General features: G+C 37.5%; 1 long non-coding RNA gene across 1 annotated transcript in view; it reads left to right on the top strand.

Moving 5' to 3' along the window:
* LOC119255800 (uncharacterized) overlaps positions 1–17,833 on the top strand; it is a 147,604-nt gene that overhangs the window by 115,369 nt on the left and 14,402 nt on the right. Inside the window, exon 4 of the long non-coding RNA XR_005127540.2 lies at positions 15,738–15,811. This is a non-coding gene — a long non-coding RNA (uncharacterized LOC119255800). The remainder of the gene's footprint in view (positions 1–15,737; positions 15,812–17,833) is intronic.

Raw genomic sequence — 17,833 nt, 5'->3', positions numbered from 1 at the left:
GGACTTTTTCTTGGATATGTGGGGAGATATAAAGGAAGCAGAATTGCATTCATGCTAGTAGATCTGGATGTCACTGTGCATAACTAGGGCCATGGGTTCAGTTCTTCCATAAATCACAAGGTAAAGACTGAATAGTGCATCTTTGGGCTATTTGTTGCAGAAATGAAACAAAAGAATATTGATTGCTCAGGAAGTACAAGAAGCTTGTAGTGTGATTTAATTGGATAGGAGAGAATATAATTGAATAATTCAATGCAAAAGACATTTATTAAGCTCCAACTTCATACATGGCACCAGGTGAGAATAAGATGATGCATCAACCTTTAGGTACAATAGGATATAGTAGAAGCTGGTATGGGGAAACTGATTTCTTTTCCTATTCATAAAGCAGCCTCTTTCTTGCTCTAATCTTTATAAAACTAAAGGCAAAATCTGCACCTGTTCAAAGAAGATATAGCAGGAAGCTCTCAGGAAGGATTGAGCCACTTAATAAATTTGCAGCCTCTTTTCACCTTGTCAACATATTGCTCTCTGTACTGCAGTATCTGTGGCCTCTATCTCCTATTCTGCTCCTCCTATTTTATTTACACTCTTATCCAATTCAGCTTTGTTTGTTGGCTCTTAAGCAACCTACACAAGTGGAATTCTCCTTGTTTTCTTCTGGTTGAAATGAAATTAAAAAACAGCAACTTTGGCAATGGCCTGTTGGAAACATTTCAGCGCACTCATATCTCTACCAACTGAGTCAAAGAGACAAGATTGTTTTTACTGACAAACCAAATTCAAATATTCTTCAGGGATATGAGAAAAGGTTTACTTTGAAAGTGCAGTAAAAGGATATTATATGAAAAAAATAACAAATGACAATGGAATTTTACTGTATTTAGGAAACAAGTTAGAATTTTTAAACTCATACATAAATTGCTAAAAACAATATAAACAAAACTGGGTGAGGGCCAGGTGACTGCAGAGTGAAGATGCTGACCTCTACTCCTCCACATACTCACAGCTAGATTGCAGCAGAACAAAGCTGCAACTACTAAATAAATACTAAAGGAAAAAATAAACCAATTTCAGCAAATGCTAGATGTAACATCTGGAGGAGGGGGACCCCAGCAAGCAATGAAATGCATGAAGAAGGTAACCTGCCTAGGCAGGCAGGGTGAGCCCTGGCAGCCCAGCAGGTCATGCAAGCAGCAGAGTGGAACTGGCAGGACCTTTACATGTAACCCTTGGCAGACCACACTGAATCCTGGGTCAATAACTGGAAGCAGCCCCACCAGAAATAGTCCTCAGCAGATCTGAACAAGTGGTGGAACAGGACCTAGAAATAGAGCTAACAAAGTGGACCTGTGCAGACCTCAGTGAGCTCAAGGAGGTTCCTGGAGATAGACCTACACAGTGGGCCTTTATAGATCTCAGAGGGCCTTCAGAAAGGTCCTGGAAGAAGCTTTACCGGCAGTAGGTCCCCTTCAGAACTCAGTGAGCCCACGTGGGCCCCAGAAGCAGCTTTCACCATGGTTGGCCCTGACCGACCTCAGTGAGCCCTGGGATGGGGCAGGGAAACAAGCCCTCCATGGTAGACTCTTATGAAACCCTGCAAGTCCCAGAGAGCATCCTGGAAGCAGCCCCATGGTAGGTCCTGGAAAATAGTGGAGCAGGCCCTGTCAAGGGGCGCAGATATGGTAGGCTCTAACAGAGACAACTGTAGCCCTGATCCCTATGAGCTGTGTTTCCTGAAGCAACAAGCCAGAAGGACACTGTTCATACAGGCAATCTCTTAGATAAAGTAGAATTGATTATACCTTGGTCAGTAAAGTCCAGGCTTCAGCAGGGTTGACACTGAGAAGATTGAGGCTACATTAAAGAGGAGGTGGGTGGAAAGAGGAATCTGTGGGTTGGGTTCTAGACTAGGGGTCCATAGTAGCTCATAGTTAGGTCAGCCAGAGGTCCTGGAGAGGAGCAGAGGATGTGGGGAGATATGTTCCCTTGAAAGAGAGCAAAACATTGTGGAGGAGATGCAGACAGCATCTTCAGTACAGATGATAGCAGAGCAGAAATTCTGATCTGCATTCCTCTTTCTCACCCCTGGACTGATATTTGCATAATGAGGCATACTAAGAGCACATTGACTGCTGAGTGTCTCATCCTAAACCCTGGAAGAGGGATATATTGGGTGCCAAAATAGAATCAGTCCCAACCCAATTCATTCACAGCAACATCTAGACTCTTCCAAGTCCCTCCCCAGCCTGCTGACTCAGGAATTAAAAATTTGATCTGAGTACATACAGAAGCCAGCAAAGGCAGAGACAAACAAACAAACATATAAACACTAAAGATATTAAAAACAGCAATAAAGTAGGGAAGCTTCAGGTAGCAAAATGGACAGGCAAAATATAGCAAAGAAAAATATAGAAACTCCAGAGAGTATAACATAACAAATTGTGAACAATTCCCCAGAATCTAAACACAAAAAGATGGAAGATTATAATTCCCTATGAAATAAAGTACAGAACTGCTATAATAAAGACACTCAAAGAGAAAAAAAAAACAAAAACAAAAACAGAGAAAGGCAAGCCAAATAAATACAAGGTACTTGGAAAAGTAAACCCAAAAAATATAAGAGAACCAGAAAAAGTTGTCAAACATATTAACAAAATTCAAAAAAACAAATTGAGCTCAGAAATAAAACCAATGAACACAAGGCAGAAATTGAAGCTTTAAATAAGAAAATAACCAAAATTCGGGAGGTAAAGAGTACAATCAATATGTGGAAATTAAACAGCCCACTACTGAATGACTATTGAGTTAACAAAGAAATCACGGAAGAAATTAAAAATACCTGGAGGGCCTCCCTGGTGGCTCAAGTGGATAAGCACAGCACTGTGAAGCCATCCACAGCCTCTGCAGCCTCTGCAGCATGAGTTCAATCCCTGGCCAGGCAGGGGATGGCACAGCAGACCTCTCCCCTTAGCAGTGTGTTTCAGTCAGTCTGCCTGTTCTGTTCCCCCCTCTGTCTCTGGTGAATCCTCTCACCCCCCACACATCTGGAATGTACCCCAGTTCTTGTATGCATAAATAAATCTTAAAAAAAATAAAATGAACATACCTGGAGACATATGAAAATGAAGACACAACTTGCTAGAAAACATTGGACGCAATATAGTGAAAGCAGCACTAATAGCAATTTAGACCCACACCAAGAAACTAGACAGAGCTCAAGTAAATATCTAACATTACAACTTAAGGAACTAGAAAATGAAGAACAAATGAAACCAAAAGTCAATAGAAGGAAGGAAATAATAAAAATTAGAGTGGATGTATATAAAATAGAAGTAAAAAATGATGGTTCAAAAGGAAACAAGATGCTGGTTTTTTGAAAAAAGAAACAAAACCTGACAAACTGCTTGCCTGACTCACTAAGAAAAATAGGCTGTGCATGATCCCTTCCAGCTCCATCCATGTTGCTGCAAATTGCATGTGTTTATATTTTTTGAATGCTGAGTAATATTCCATGGTGTATATGTACCAATGCTCAGCGAAATAAGCCAGAAAGAAAAAAAAAAAAATACCAGATGGTCTCACTCATAACAAGAATCTAGAAAACTTAAATAAGGGACCAGGAAAAAGAATAACTATAAGAAAGAAAATATCAAAATCAACAAACAACTATGAACCAGAGATACTCTATGGCGGGTGGGGATGGAGAAAGGAGGGCTTGGGGTCAAAATAAGGGGGTTGTAATTGATTGGGGAATATAAAAAATAAAATTTAAATAAAAAAACAAAAAACATATAAATAAAATTTTGGTAGTCCAATACATAAACTTAGATCTAGCACATAAAACTGGGTGATAGAAGGGTGTATTAGAGTCCAAATTCTTGATATTTCCCACAGTGCATCAATGGTGAGTTTAGACACATTCACGACAATGAAAAAAAAAAAAAAGAAAAATAGGCTGCAAATTCTAATAAATACAATCAGAAGTGAAGGAGAAGTTACAACAGACACATCAGGAATGCAAAGATTCATAAGAGACTTATGAATTTCTTATACCAACAAATTAGAAAACCTGGAAGAAATGGACAAATTTTTAGAAGCATTTAACCTTGCAAGACTGAATCAGAAAGAAATAGAAAACCTGGACAGACCAACACAAGCAAGGATATTGAAAGAGTAATCAAAAGTCTCTCAAAAAACAGAAGTCCAGGGCTGCATAGTTTTACTAATGAATTCTACCAATCCTTCAAAGAGGATTTAATACATATCACATCAAACTCTTCCCAAAAAATGAGGAAGAAGGAATTCTCCCTAACATATTAATTGAGGTTAACCAAATTACTGATACCAAAAACAGATAAGGATATTGCACAAAATTGAAAACTACAGACCAGCATCCCTGATGAACACAGATGTAAAAATTCTCAACAAAATCTTAGCAAACCAAATTCAGCAATACATTAAAAGGATCATACATCGGGCTTCCCCAGTGGCGCAGCGGTTGAGTGCTGGGTTGTGAAGCTGCCCGCAGCCTCTGCAGCACCGGTTCGATTCCCGGCCACCACGAGGGTCCCACATGGTGCGCAGACCTCTCCTGCTGCCCCCTGCTCCCCTCAGCAGTGTACTTCGTCCATCTGCCTGTTCTGCTCCCTGCTCTGGCTCTGGTGAATTCTCTCAATCCTCCCGCTCTTCTGACTGTACCCAGTGCTTGTATAAATAAATAAATAAATCTAAAAAAAAAAAGGATCATACATCATGACCAAGTGGGAATTATTCCAGGATTTCCACCATGATTCACATATATAAATCAAACAGTGTAATTCACTGTATCACCAAAAGATAAAAGTCATATCATCATATCAATAGATGCACAGAAGGCATTTGACAAAGTTCAACATCCATTTATGATATGCATTCTTAGTAAAATGGGTATAGAAGGAACATTCCTCAACATAGTAAAGGCCATAAATATGCCAAATCCACAGGTGAGAAACTGAAATCTTTTCCTCTAAGATCAGATACATGAACAAACATATCTATTCCTATCACTACTATTCAACATAGTATTTTCCATAGTAGTTTCCAATACTATTTTCCTAGCTAGAGCTATTAGGCAAGAGAAAGATATAGTAAGAAATCAAGTTGGAATAGAAGTAAAACTATCACTATTTGCAGATGACATGCTAATATACATAGAAAATCCTAAAGACTTCAGTGAAAAACTATTAGGAGGAGCAATAAATAAGTTAAGTGGCAGAATGCAAAATCTGCATTAAAAAATAGTCACATTCCTATATGCAAACAATGAACTAGATTAGAAGAGAAAGAAAGAAAACAATCCCACTTACAGTAGCATCAAAGTATGTTAAAAACCCAAGAATAAACGTAACAAAGGAGATGAAAGATCATTTAATGATAACTACAAACATCATTAAAAGAAATAGAGGACACAAAGAAATGGAATGATATTCCATGCTTATAGATCAAAAGAATTAGCATTGTGAAATGATTAACTTATCCACAACCTATATAGGTTCAATCTGATCCCTATCAAAGTTTCAATGGAATGCTTCATAGAGATAGAGCAAATATTATTGAAATTTATGCGTAACTACAAAAGACCCCACTTGGACAAAGCAATCTTGACAAAAAAAGAAGGGAGGTATCATACTCCCAGACTTCAAACTGTACTATAAGTCTATAATAATCACAGTATTATGGTATTATAATAAAAATAGATATACAAACCAATGGAATAGAATTAGGAACCATAAATAAACCCACATATATATGGACAACAAATCTGCAGTAAAGAATCCAAAAGTATGCAATGGTGAAAGGAAAGTCCCACAAATGGGACTTTTCTGCCATAGGCAGAAAAATGAAACTAGACCACTCTCTAAGATCATGCACAAAAATTAAGTCAGAATGGATTAAATCCATATGAGGGCACAGTGAGAAGGTGGCCATATGCAAAATGAGAGACCATACCAGAAGCCAACCCTGCTGATACATTGATCCTGGACTTCCAGCCTCCAAAACTCTGAGAAAATAAATTTCTGTTGTTTAAGCCCCCAGTCTGTGGGCTTTGTTATGGCAGCCTTGGCTGACAAATACAATGTTAGATCTCATTCTAAATCCTACCCCTGCTGCAAACTGGATTTTACATGATGAAAAATAAACCTCTATTTGTTAAGCCACTGAGATTTCAGGCTTTATCTCTTACAACAGCTAGTGTTTACCTTTCTAATACAAAAACTAAGCAGAGCTAATTAAATTTATGATATCCTTTTTTTCAAAGTATACAGGCTGGGTTTTTATGCAAACTCTAACTCAGTGTAAAATGTTCCTAAGGGTCAGCTCTACAGATTAATTTTTTAAAACAGGAAGAAAGGTAATACATCTTTATTTATTTTTGTTTTTTTTAACAGTATGCAACATGGTAGTTATGTACACACATGTTGTGAAATTATTACCACATTCAAGTTAACTACATATCCATTAACTCACATAGTTACCTTTAGGGCTGGGCTGCTGAGTACCCTCGAGATTTACTCTCTTAGAAAATTTCAAGTAAATAGCACACTATTACTGTACATTAGCTCTAAGTAATGTTCATCTTTTCACTGAAAGTTTATACTCTGATTAGTATCTCCCTATTTCCCTACATTTCCCTCACATGTTCTTTATCCATCTTGATATCAACAGATACCCAGATTGTTCCCACATCTGGTCTATTGTGTAGAGTGCTGCATTGACCATAGTACAGATATCTCTTTGAGACACTGATTTCATTTCCTTTGAATACACAACCAAAGGTAGAATTGCTGGTAGTTTTATTTTTAATTTTTAACAGACTCCATACTGGTTTTTATTATGGCTAGACCAATTTACACTACTACCAACAATAGATAAAAATTTCCTTTCCTTCACATGCTCTCCAATACTTATTTTTGTCTTTTAGGTAATACTCATTCTAACATGTGTGAGGTGATATCTCAATGTGGTTTCAATTTTCATGTCCCTGTTGATTTCTGATGTTGAATATCTTCTCATATGTCTATTTGCTAGTTGTGTATGTTCTTTATCTACCCTGCCTTTTGCCTATTTTTAAGTCAATCTATTTGCTATTAATTTAGGAGTTCTTCATCTATTTTGGATATTATCACCTTTGCAAACACATGGGTTGAAAATATTTTCTCCCATTTTGTAGGTTGTCTTTTAATTTTGTTGATTGTTTGCTGTACAAAAGTCTTTAAGTTTGGGGTAATTTCATTTGTTTATTTTTGCTTTTGTTGACTGCACTTTTAATGGGGTATCTGAAAAATCATTTATGTATTTATTTATTTATCCAAGCACTGGGTACACTCAGAAGCATGGGAGGGTGAGAGAATTCACCAGAGCCAGAGCGAGAAACAGAACAAGTAGACTGACGAAACACACTGCTGAGAGGAGCAGTGGGCGCTGCAGGAGAGGTCTGTGCGCCATGTGGGACCCTCGCTGGCAGCCGGGATTGAACCAGTGCTGCAGAGGCTGCAGACAGCTTCGCAACTCAGCTCTCAACCGTTGTGCCACCAGGGGAGGCCCTCTAATGTTTAAGTTTTTAAGCTATTTTGAGTTAATTTTTGTGTGCTGTAAGTATACATATGTAAAAGGATAAGGGTCCAATTTAATTATTTTCAATGTGACTATTCAGTTCTCCCAAACAATTTATGAAGAGACTATCCTTGTCCCATTGTTCATTCTCAGTGCATTTGTCAAATATTAGTTGACCATATATGTGAGCATTTATTTCTGAAATCTTGATGCAGTTTATTCATGTGTGTCTATTTTTGTCAGTACTGCACCCTTTTTGAGTACCATAGCTGTGTAATATAGTTTGAAATCAGAAACCAAGATACATTAAAGATCCCTGTATAATGAAAACAGGGTCAGTTTATAAAAAAAAATAACATATATATGGAATGGAATTGTTTACTCTTAACAGTGTCTAGCAAAAAGCAGAGCCCCAGTAATTAAGTTTTTGTTATTTTTTTTAAATAGACACATAGTTTTTGTTCTTCCTAAGCTCAAGAAGGGGAGTGATCAAGCAAAGAATTTTAAGCACTTTTTGAGGGGAGCAGTGTGGTTCATAGCCCTAGAGCTACACAATAATGGATTTAGTACCTGATTCTGCCATTTGCTAGCTGCATGACCTTGGGCAATTCACTTAACTAGCTTGATCTTCATTTGTTTTCTGTGCAAAATGATGACTCTAATAACCAATGCCTGGAAAATGAAGTTTAAGAGCCTGTATGCCTTGTTGTAATGGTCCAGGCATTTGTCCCAATTGAGCATGCTCTGGGCAGCAATTACTGTAGCTGATGATTTTATCTCTGGTTTCTCAAGAAATATTTGTGGACATAGAAATTTTCAAAAATGATTCTATGGAAAGGTGGATTCAAAACTGGTCTCTCAAAGGAAAGCTACAAAATGTTTCTCCCCCAGCCTATAATTTGTAGGAATGATGAGTATCAAGATTCAATCCTATAAAACTGAGGGCTATTAATACATATTATTTTATTGAGAATCTAAAGGGAGTGACTAATTACACATTATTAAAATTGCTTTGATATAGCTATGAAACTGCTTCAATATAGTTTTATTAATTTATTAAATTAACATTTATATGGTTTATATAAAATCCACATGTGGAAGAGATTATCCTTAGTCTATAGTCAGAATAGCTGACAAGGCAGTTTTTAGAGGAATCTGTTGAAATGAGAGGCTCTTACTCAACCACTGTAAATGCAGTTAGAGTGCAGTATTTATTTTTGATAGAAGTGCTCATTTACCACTTCGAGTGTTTATATATAATATGAAGTTAATTAGTAGAGTTTACCAAACTGTGTCTCTATGAAATCTGCCTTCCTACTCAAGTCAATGCCTTGCATTATGCTAAATACCAAACCCACTACATTAGTTTCCTCAGGCTGCTGAAAAAAGCATCACAAACTGTAGGTGGCATAATATAGCAGAATTTTATTAGCTCACAATTGTGATCAGAAGTCCACTCTATATCCATCCAAGCCAAAGCTCCAAAACTTGCCCAAGATCACACAGGTCGGAGGGGTTAACATTGGTATTGAAAACCAGTATGGCATAGTCCATTGTCCATTGTCATTTGTCCTTGTCTGATTTTATTGTACCAAATATGATGGACCAGGCAGACACAGCTCTTGGCCCCTGCAATCAAAATCGCTGTTGCATTAAAAAGAAGGGACTAGTGGACAAATCCAATGTTGCTTTGTTTTTGATAATACACATACAAACAGGCTGATTTTTTAAAAAGGGGTGGGGGGAGGAATCAGAGCCTCCCTGGTGGCGCAAGGAGTTGAAACGCAGCACTATGAAGCTATCCGCAGCCACTGACTGCAGCGCGAGTTCTATTCTCGGCCTGCCAGAGAGCTACCCACATGGTGCAGAAGAACTCTCCTGACTTGCCCACTGTTCCCCTCAGCAGTGTATTTCAATTAGTCTTCCTGTTCTGCTCCCCCCTCTCTGGTGAATCCTCTCACCCCTTCCCATCTCTGGTCTGTACCCCAGCTCTTGTTTGCATAAATAAATAATCTTAAAAAGGGGGGAGGGCCTCCGCTGGTGTCTCAGCGGTTGAGCGCGGGGCTGCGAAGCTTCCTCCAGCCTCTGCAGTGCCGGTTCGATCCCTGGCCAATGGCAAGGGTTCCATATGGTGCGCAGACCTCTCCTGCTATGCCCGCTGCTCCCCTCAGCAGTGTATTTCATCAGTCTGCCTGTTATGTTCCCCGCTCTGGCTCTGGTGAATTCTCACCCTCCTGTGCTTCTGACTGTACCCAGTGCTTGTATAAATAAATAAAATAAATCTTTAAAAAAAAGGGGGGGGGAATCAAAGATCTTGACAGACACCTAACCAAAGATGATATGCAGAGAGCAAATAAAAATATGAAGAGATGAACTACATCATATGTATTTAGGGAATGCAAATTGAAATAACAAGATACCTTACACACCTACTAGAATAGCCCAAATCTGAAATACTGTTGATGCCAAACTATGATGAGGATGTGAAACAACAGGATCTCTCATTTATAGCTCATAGAAATGCAAAATGATACAGTCGTTCTGGAAGACAGTGTCTTAGAAAAATAAACATAGTTTTACCATATGATCTAGCAGTCTCACTCCTTGGTATTTATCCAAGGAAACTGAAAATATGTCTGAAAAAAATCTGCATGCAGATGTTTGAACAACTTATTGATAATTGCCAAAACTTGGAAGCAATCAAGATGCCCTTCAATATGGATAACCTGGTACGTTGAGACAATGGAACATTCTTCAGTGCTAAAAAGAAATAAACTATTAAGCCATAAAAAGACATGGAAGAAATGTAAAGGCATATTAATTTGTGAAAGATATCATGAATAGGCTACATATTATTTGATTCTAACTGTATGACATTATGGAGTAGACAAAACTGTGGAGACAGTAAAAAGATCTGTGGTTGCCAGAGGTTGGTCGGGAAGGGAAGAAAGAACAGGCAGGACACAGATTTTAGGGCAATGAAAATACTCTGTGTGATATTATAATGATATTTCATTTATCCAAATGATAGAATATACACACCATGAATGAACCCAATTGTCTCTGGACAATTGGATTTTGTCTGATTATGATGTGTTAATGGAGGATCATGGTTGTAATTAATGTGCCACTCTGCTGGGTGGTGTTTATAATGAGGGAGGCTGTGTGTCAGGGGAGGCGGGAGTGAGAAATATGTGGGAAATATCTGTATCTCTCTCTATTTTGCTATGAACCTAAAATTGCTCTGACAAAATAAAATCTTAAACTACAAGTGATTTCACTCATATGTGTTATATAGAGAGAACAAGCAAGGATGTATACACTTGTGCCAGCCAGCAGTCTCATTCTGATTATATAGAAATAGTTGTTCTGAAGTGAAGACTAAGGGAGAAGACAGAAGATTTCAGAAATGGGAATAAAGAGACCGATCCATGATAACTGTGAGGCCTCAGTTCTAATTATATCTTAAGACAGTTTCACTTTTTTAACATTGCAGTTATGTGACTCTTTAATCTTATATGATGAAAGAGTTGAAAAGACAAATGAGGAATTGTGAAGTAGCCAGAATTTAGCATCAACAGAATGGTATCAGGCCAGAACTGGGGTTCAAAGGGAGACTTTGATATTACCATATTCTATGAGCTGGAGATGCTTAGTAGGACCTACAACCATGGGGAAGAATCTGAAAATGTGAGACAGCCAGGCTGAAATTGGAAACATGGCAGAGACTATGCAAGAGTTGAAACCAGAAAGGAGAGGAGATCACTATAGTGCTATTTCTTTCCTCCCATCCTTTGATGCCAATGTGGAATCTAACTGGTAGCTATTTGGTAAAGGGAGCCTGGGCAATCTGCTTGGGAAAGTAAGACGATAATTTACAGGAGAGCAGGAGAGGGACAGGGAATGACTTTGCGAGGAAACACACAAACAAATGACCAAAACAAGTGGTCAGGGCACCACACATTTTCCTCTTTTCTTTCAAATGCATTAAAAACTTTGGTAAAGGATGCACAATGACATTCTCCAAGTCCAGAGAATGGTTATCAAGGCTATTTTGTGTAGTGACTCCAGTGAGTTATTATTTAAGACAAAGCTATTCTAATATTTAAGTTCCTTTAAAATATGATGATCGCTGGGCATAAAGTAACATGACAGAAAAATGTAAATTATAATTCAGTCACATTAGACTAGTTGCTCTTTTTTTATCACTGTGTACTTTTATGTCCTTGCTAATGACACTCCCTCTGTCAGGTTTATCATCCTCTTTTACTTCTTTCTTTATTGCAATCTTATCTTTGCAAGTTCATCACTAGTTTAATCCTACTCATTTAAGAAATTTATAGTGTTTGCCCAAACTTCATTTTATCTTCCCTTCCTTAAACCTTCACATCATTCTCATGACACTTAACAAAATGAATCTTGTACTTTAGATATTTAAATTTCTCTTATCCTTGGATAATGGAGTGAGTCATCTAAGGGCAAAGAGAAATTCCACACCTTTGTATCTTTCAGAGAAGATCTGAATGATGCTTGTCCTTGTGTTTGATAGGTGTATGTTGTAATACATGGACCTCTAGAACAGCATCAGAAACCTATATTTTACTATTTGCTATGTCACAGAAAGGTGATTAGTAGAATAACATTGCTTAGTTTTCTCATCTGCACAGTAAGATCAGATTAGAATAATTCAGAGGTCCCTCCTGCCCTTTCCTAATTCCCTAATTTCTATTAGAAGACAGAAGATTAAATTTGTAAGCAGCAACTATGTTCCAGAATTTTTACTTGGAAAATGTAAAACTCCATGACATCACTCTTGCTGGATTCTTTCTCAGGAGTTTCCATGGAGCTAAAACTTATGCCTTAGAGAAAAATGGAAATGCTCCATTATCTTCACTCTTACTTTCTCTTTTCTGTATCACCCTGGTGATTTTTTTTTTTGCACAAAAACGCCTAATTTTATAAACCTATTGTAAAGCATAGCAAGCAATAAAGAAACAAAAGATTATAAAATATTACATTCTATGAAGGAATACTGCTCTTAATGCATCCACAAAGAACCAAGTTCCTAAATACTAGTATGTCAATTATGATGGGAAATATGTTTATATATATAATATATATGATATTATGAATGGTATTGGAGTGGCTTTGGCATATTAAAATTTATCTTTATGAAAATAGATGAAAATGAAATGCCTGCTGTAAGCAGTCACACAAAAATGGATAAATACAAAAGCAAGCATAAGAGAATTCAGCGGAGATTTTGAGCCTGAACAATTAAGTTTCAGGCAAATCTTATGTGGTTCATAATTTTAGCCCTTTATTATGCAAAGCCGCCAATTCAATTTTACAATGCAAAGAAATGTTTGGCATGATTATTAAGTTATATTTACTGTCCGTGGATCTACTAAAAGATGCACTATCTTGAAAGAGTCTGTTCAAATTACCTTCTAAACGTACTTTTAGATCCTCAGTGCTAAGCAAAAGTTGACAGAGTAAAACGTATTACTCTTAACTGGCATCAGCATATGAGACTTTAAGAAAAAGTGGGAGAGCAAATGATGATTCAATTGCAGAGCCAGACAAATGATTTCCAAATCAACAAATTCAGAGAAAAAGTTGCTGATCCCAGTTCAACTCCCACATGTTGCCACTTCCTTTCACATGTGTCTTGGTAGAAAAATTTTTATAGAACTTTTCTCACCCATCAGAATAAAGTGTTTGTTTTTTTGACTCCATCCCTGCTGAAAAATCAGGAACTCAAAGGACTCATTACTAAAACCAGAGATGAAAGTTTGGGGTGAAAGAAACTGGGAGAATACTAAATTATGGACATTTCTCCCCCTGTAGCTTTTCCTTTCTCCCTCTCCCCTGAAGAATTGTCTATATTTGCTACATTCAATTTCTCTTCTCCCTCTCTCTCTCAGGCTTTTGTTCTCATCTCTCCACCAAAGCTGTTTTAAATCATCATCATCAATGACCTCCATTTTATGGACACCATGTTTCAGTCTTAATCCTTGTCTAACTTGACACATGGCACAAAACAACTTTTTAGTCATTACTCTTTGAAGCATTTTCTTCCCTTATCTTCCACACATTCCTGATTTTCCTGCCCTCAGTGATCTTAAGGCCATACAAATGAGTTACTTATGCACAGAATTGGACATTCAGAATACCGTTAAATGCTAACCTTAATATTTTGTCAACACCTCACTCTCCTCACAGTAGTCCTCTCCACAATCGCCCATTTGCCCTGCTCTAACCATTAACCTGAGCATCATCCATTATGCCTCTGTTTCTCTCACTCCATTCTCTGAAGAAATCCCCTTGGCTTTACCTTAAGAAGATAGACAAATGCCCTGAGGGGGAACTGAAATGAGGCTATCCTGGGGCATATTATAACCTCCTCTGACCAGGAGGAGCAGCTGGCCTGACGTTGTGAAGCAGAATGGCAGTTTGGGGTTGTAGTGTCCTAGGTATTCACAGACATTGCATTGGGCGCCCAAGTTTCTGCATCAGAAGCCAACAACTCTGCTTGGATCACTGGTCTTTAGATTTGCAGCATACCCTACCTGGCTCCTGCCCTAGAATTCCCTAGATCTTCCATCCTGCCCGAACCCTAGTTCCCTAGATAGGGCTCTTTCTGGGAAGAGTAGGCAGTACTACAGCCCCTCTGACCTGATTCCTGAGTTCTCTGAGCTGCCCCTGACACTCAGCACATCTCAGCCCATTCTCTCCATGCTGTTCCAGCAGGACTGCACTTACCCAAAGTCATACAGTGAAATCTGCAGCCTCTAGCACTTATGTTTGCCTTCCTGGGGAACCTCACATTCTAGTTAAACCCTAGCTATTGCCTACAGGCATCCTCCCTGCACACTCTCTTCCAGGAATTCCCTTGAATTAGGCATGGTTATATAACTGATTCCAAGCAGTGATTTAGAGCTGGATATGATGTGTACCTTCTTGGGACAGCACATTTACTTGAGATGTTCTTGAACCTTCTTTCCCTACTGCCATATTTGGAGATGCTCCATATGGTAGAACAAGAAAAAGGATAACACAGAGCAAAGCTTCCATAGATATGCAAAGGCCATGTAGTGTGATCTAGAAATAAACCATGCTATTTTAAAGTTACTGAGATTTGAGGATTTGTTGCCATAGCATAATATAACCTGTTCATATTAATATAACCAGATTATCTCTAGCTTGAAGGTACGATGATTAAATATCAAATTGTATATTGTAATAAAATATGAAATCTAAGGTTCTTGTAACATAGCCAAACTTTGAGAAACTTGTTTTCAATTACTTAGAGGAAAACGCAAACATTCCCGACATGCCTGAGAGGCTTCATTTCAGATATTGCAAATGGTCTGGTGGTTGTGATTAGAATATTCCAGTGATGTTTAGAGTTACACATCTACCTAGTTTGAGCCTCCTCGTGAATCTTCCTTTCTGATCAGCAGGATGGGCACCTATGTATTGGCCAAATATTGCCCTCCAAGAATAAGCTAGGGTAGAGATTAGTGTGCAAAAAAAATGGTGTATTGAAGCACTTGATTCAATTTTTGAAGAAATAGTTATGAATATAAAAAATAATGAAGTAGATTATACACACACACACATCTCAAAAGAATCAGAAGGTAATATGAAAAAAAATAAGGAATGTTTGTAATGTAATAAAGTGAGTAAAATACATTGCAGACAGCACAAAATATGCTTCTCTTAAATACAGGAAATCAAATTTCTGAGACATTCTCTACAAAGGCAGGGAACTAAGAGAAGATAGACACATTGTTTCAGAGCTGGTTTTCCCTCTCAGCTAGCTGTGATATATTAGGGTACTAGTAAAAACCACCATATTACTGCTGTCTGCATTAAGCAGGTTCTAGAACAGCTTCCCTCCACACTGCAGCTTGAATATGATGCAGTCAGAGCCCAGGTGCCATCTGTCCAGCTGTCCCACTTTCTGTCTCCCTCCCTCAGAAGCAATGACCTTCCAGACATATCACAATTACCATCTTCTCTGTGAAGCTGTCCTAGTTCCTCCTAGGAAAAAATAGTTGCTCAGTTTTATCTTGCTAATGATATTAGATGCATAATTATGGCACTCATCACGCTGTCTAATTCTTTGTTTACAGGATTGTCTCCCTGACTCGACTGTGGACTTTTCAAGGGCAAGAGCTCCATCTGAGTCATCTATGCCTTCTTCAAGGTTTGAACTTACCATTTTATTATTATAGTCTGATAGTGTAGGAAAGACTTGCATGGAAGGAAAGAGGAGTGAATAGAGGGAAGATTGGTAAAAGAATAATGCAAGATTAGTTGTCTAATTTTACTTATAAGAAGAGACAACAATTTTATACTATTTGATAGTTGGCTTGATACATTTTGTCAATAGGGATATTAGGGGGACTCCAGGCTCCCTGGGTGTAGACATCATGGTAGACAGATGGAATGTCTGTTTTCTACTTGTTTGACCAGTTTCTCACTTCAAAGAAGGGTGCTTTTTTTTTTGTAAAGATAAATGACAGAACAATATATTTTATGTTGTGTTCCTCGTAGAAATCTTGGTGGCTTAAAATATTGAAACTCTCTAAAGTGGAAACATTATTAAGGAAAATACTTGAACTTTAAATTGAAGACTCAAAAATGGGCTGTGCTTGGGAACATTAATTATTATTTTAATATCAATGTTCTTTGATCCAGTAATATCATTAGGATAAAAAAGGAGGCTATATATAGGATAAAAAATTGTCCTATGATAATACTAAAGCATGTGCACAGTTATGGGTAAAAAATATATGTGGCAAAACTATTTGCCATCATGCAAAATTTGAATTAATACAAATGACTTAGTAGAGGATTAAATAGCTATTTAATGGTGAGTATGTGTTAATTTTTTTTAAAAAAGGTTATTTTGAATAACAGGAAAAAAAAGATTTTAAGACACAAACTCAGTGGAAAAAGATAACAGAATCACAGTCATTCTATTTTTGCAAAACCAAAAAGAATAAAATCAAAAGCTATGTGCATATAAAAAACATATAAACATGTGCACAAGTGTGTGCATATGCTCGTACATACACACATGTACTCACACACAGATAGCAGAATGCTTTGTGAGTTAAAGGAAACACTGCTATTATTTACATCTGAACTAACAGCATGATATAGAACCAGAATATATTGCTACATTAACTTAAGAGACTTTGTATTCTGTTTTAACAGTGAATCAGTACTATTTATAATAATGTAATCAAATTTTTCATACTTAAAGTGTTTATGAGAAGAAGACTGAGTTATACTTTGATCTTAAATCCAGTGCCTCTAGATTTCTCAGATTACTTCCCTTTGTTTCTGTGCCCTTAGGTTGACCTGTCTTCCAAACATGCCCCACAATATTTTAAATTCATGTATCACCAGGACATTCTTTGCTCCTGTTCTCTTATTGTCAGAACAGACTGTTAATCCTTCCTGACAATCTGATCATTGCAAAGCTCCCAGGCTTGTCAATTTTATCTTTTATCATCCAAGTATCCATAGCAGCAGATTTATGGTAGTAAATAGTGTTCATTTTTGTCCTTTGGGTAAATTTCAGTATCCCTTTAGATGGATGATAGGCAACTACTCTCTTTTGCTGCTTCTTGTTGATAATGAGATGAAGGAAGGGACCTTACTGAATTCACAATTAGTTTGATGAATCAGCCCATCAGCCCTATTTTTGGTATAAGGTGTGAGCCACATTTATGTGACAGTCTTATACATGGTACTCATGGTTACATGAAAACGGGGGGGTGGGAAGTCGGGATCAAATAAACCCACACCTCCGCAAAATATAATCACTCAAAGTATGTGCATTATGAATATTGGATCAGGTATCATTTTCATATTCAAGACTAGCATATAATTATTGAAGACAGAAATGTAAAGAATATGAACAACTTGATGATGGAATTGGTTCAGATTTATTATTAGAAATCCTATTTGAAATCTAGAAAAGAAGAACTAAGTGGATAAAAACATGTCAGACAGTTGGTGACAATGAATTTGAGAAAATTACAACTTTATTCCCCCAGCTGAATTTAACAATATTTTGCACTAAGTTCCTTACTTGGCTTACTGAATAATCTGGTTCTGTAAGCATAGGAACACAGGGACATAGTCTTTCTGCCACTGTGCCAATCTGTGATACACCTAATCTGTGATTTGGATGCTGTACTGGTCAGCAAGCCTG

Source organism: Talpa occidentalis, unplaced genomic scaffold (genome assembly GCF_014898055.3).
Source record: "Talpa occidentalis isolate TD23 unplaced genomic scaffold, MPIMG_talOcc4v2.1 talOcc4.3, whole genome shotgun sequence".
Classification (NCBI taxonomy): domain Eukaryota; kingdom Metazoa; phylum Chordata; class Mammalia; order Eulipotyphla; family Talpidae; genus Talpa; species Talpa occidentalis.
Note: the sequence above shows the minus strand (reverse complement) of the source record. Positions and strands in the feature narration are given on the sequence as shown.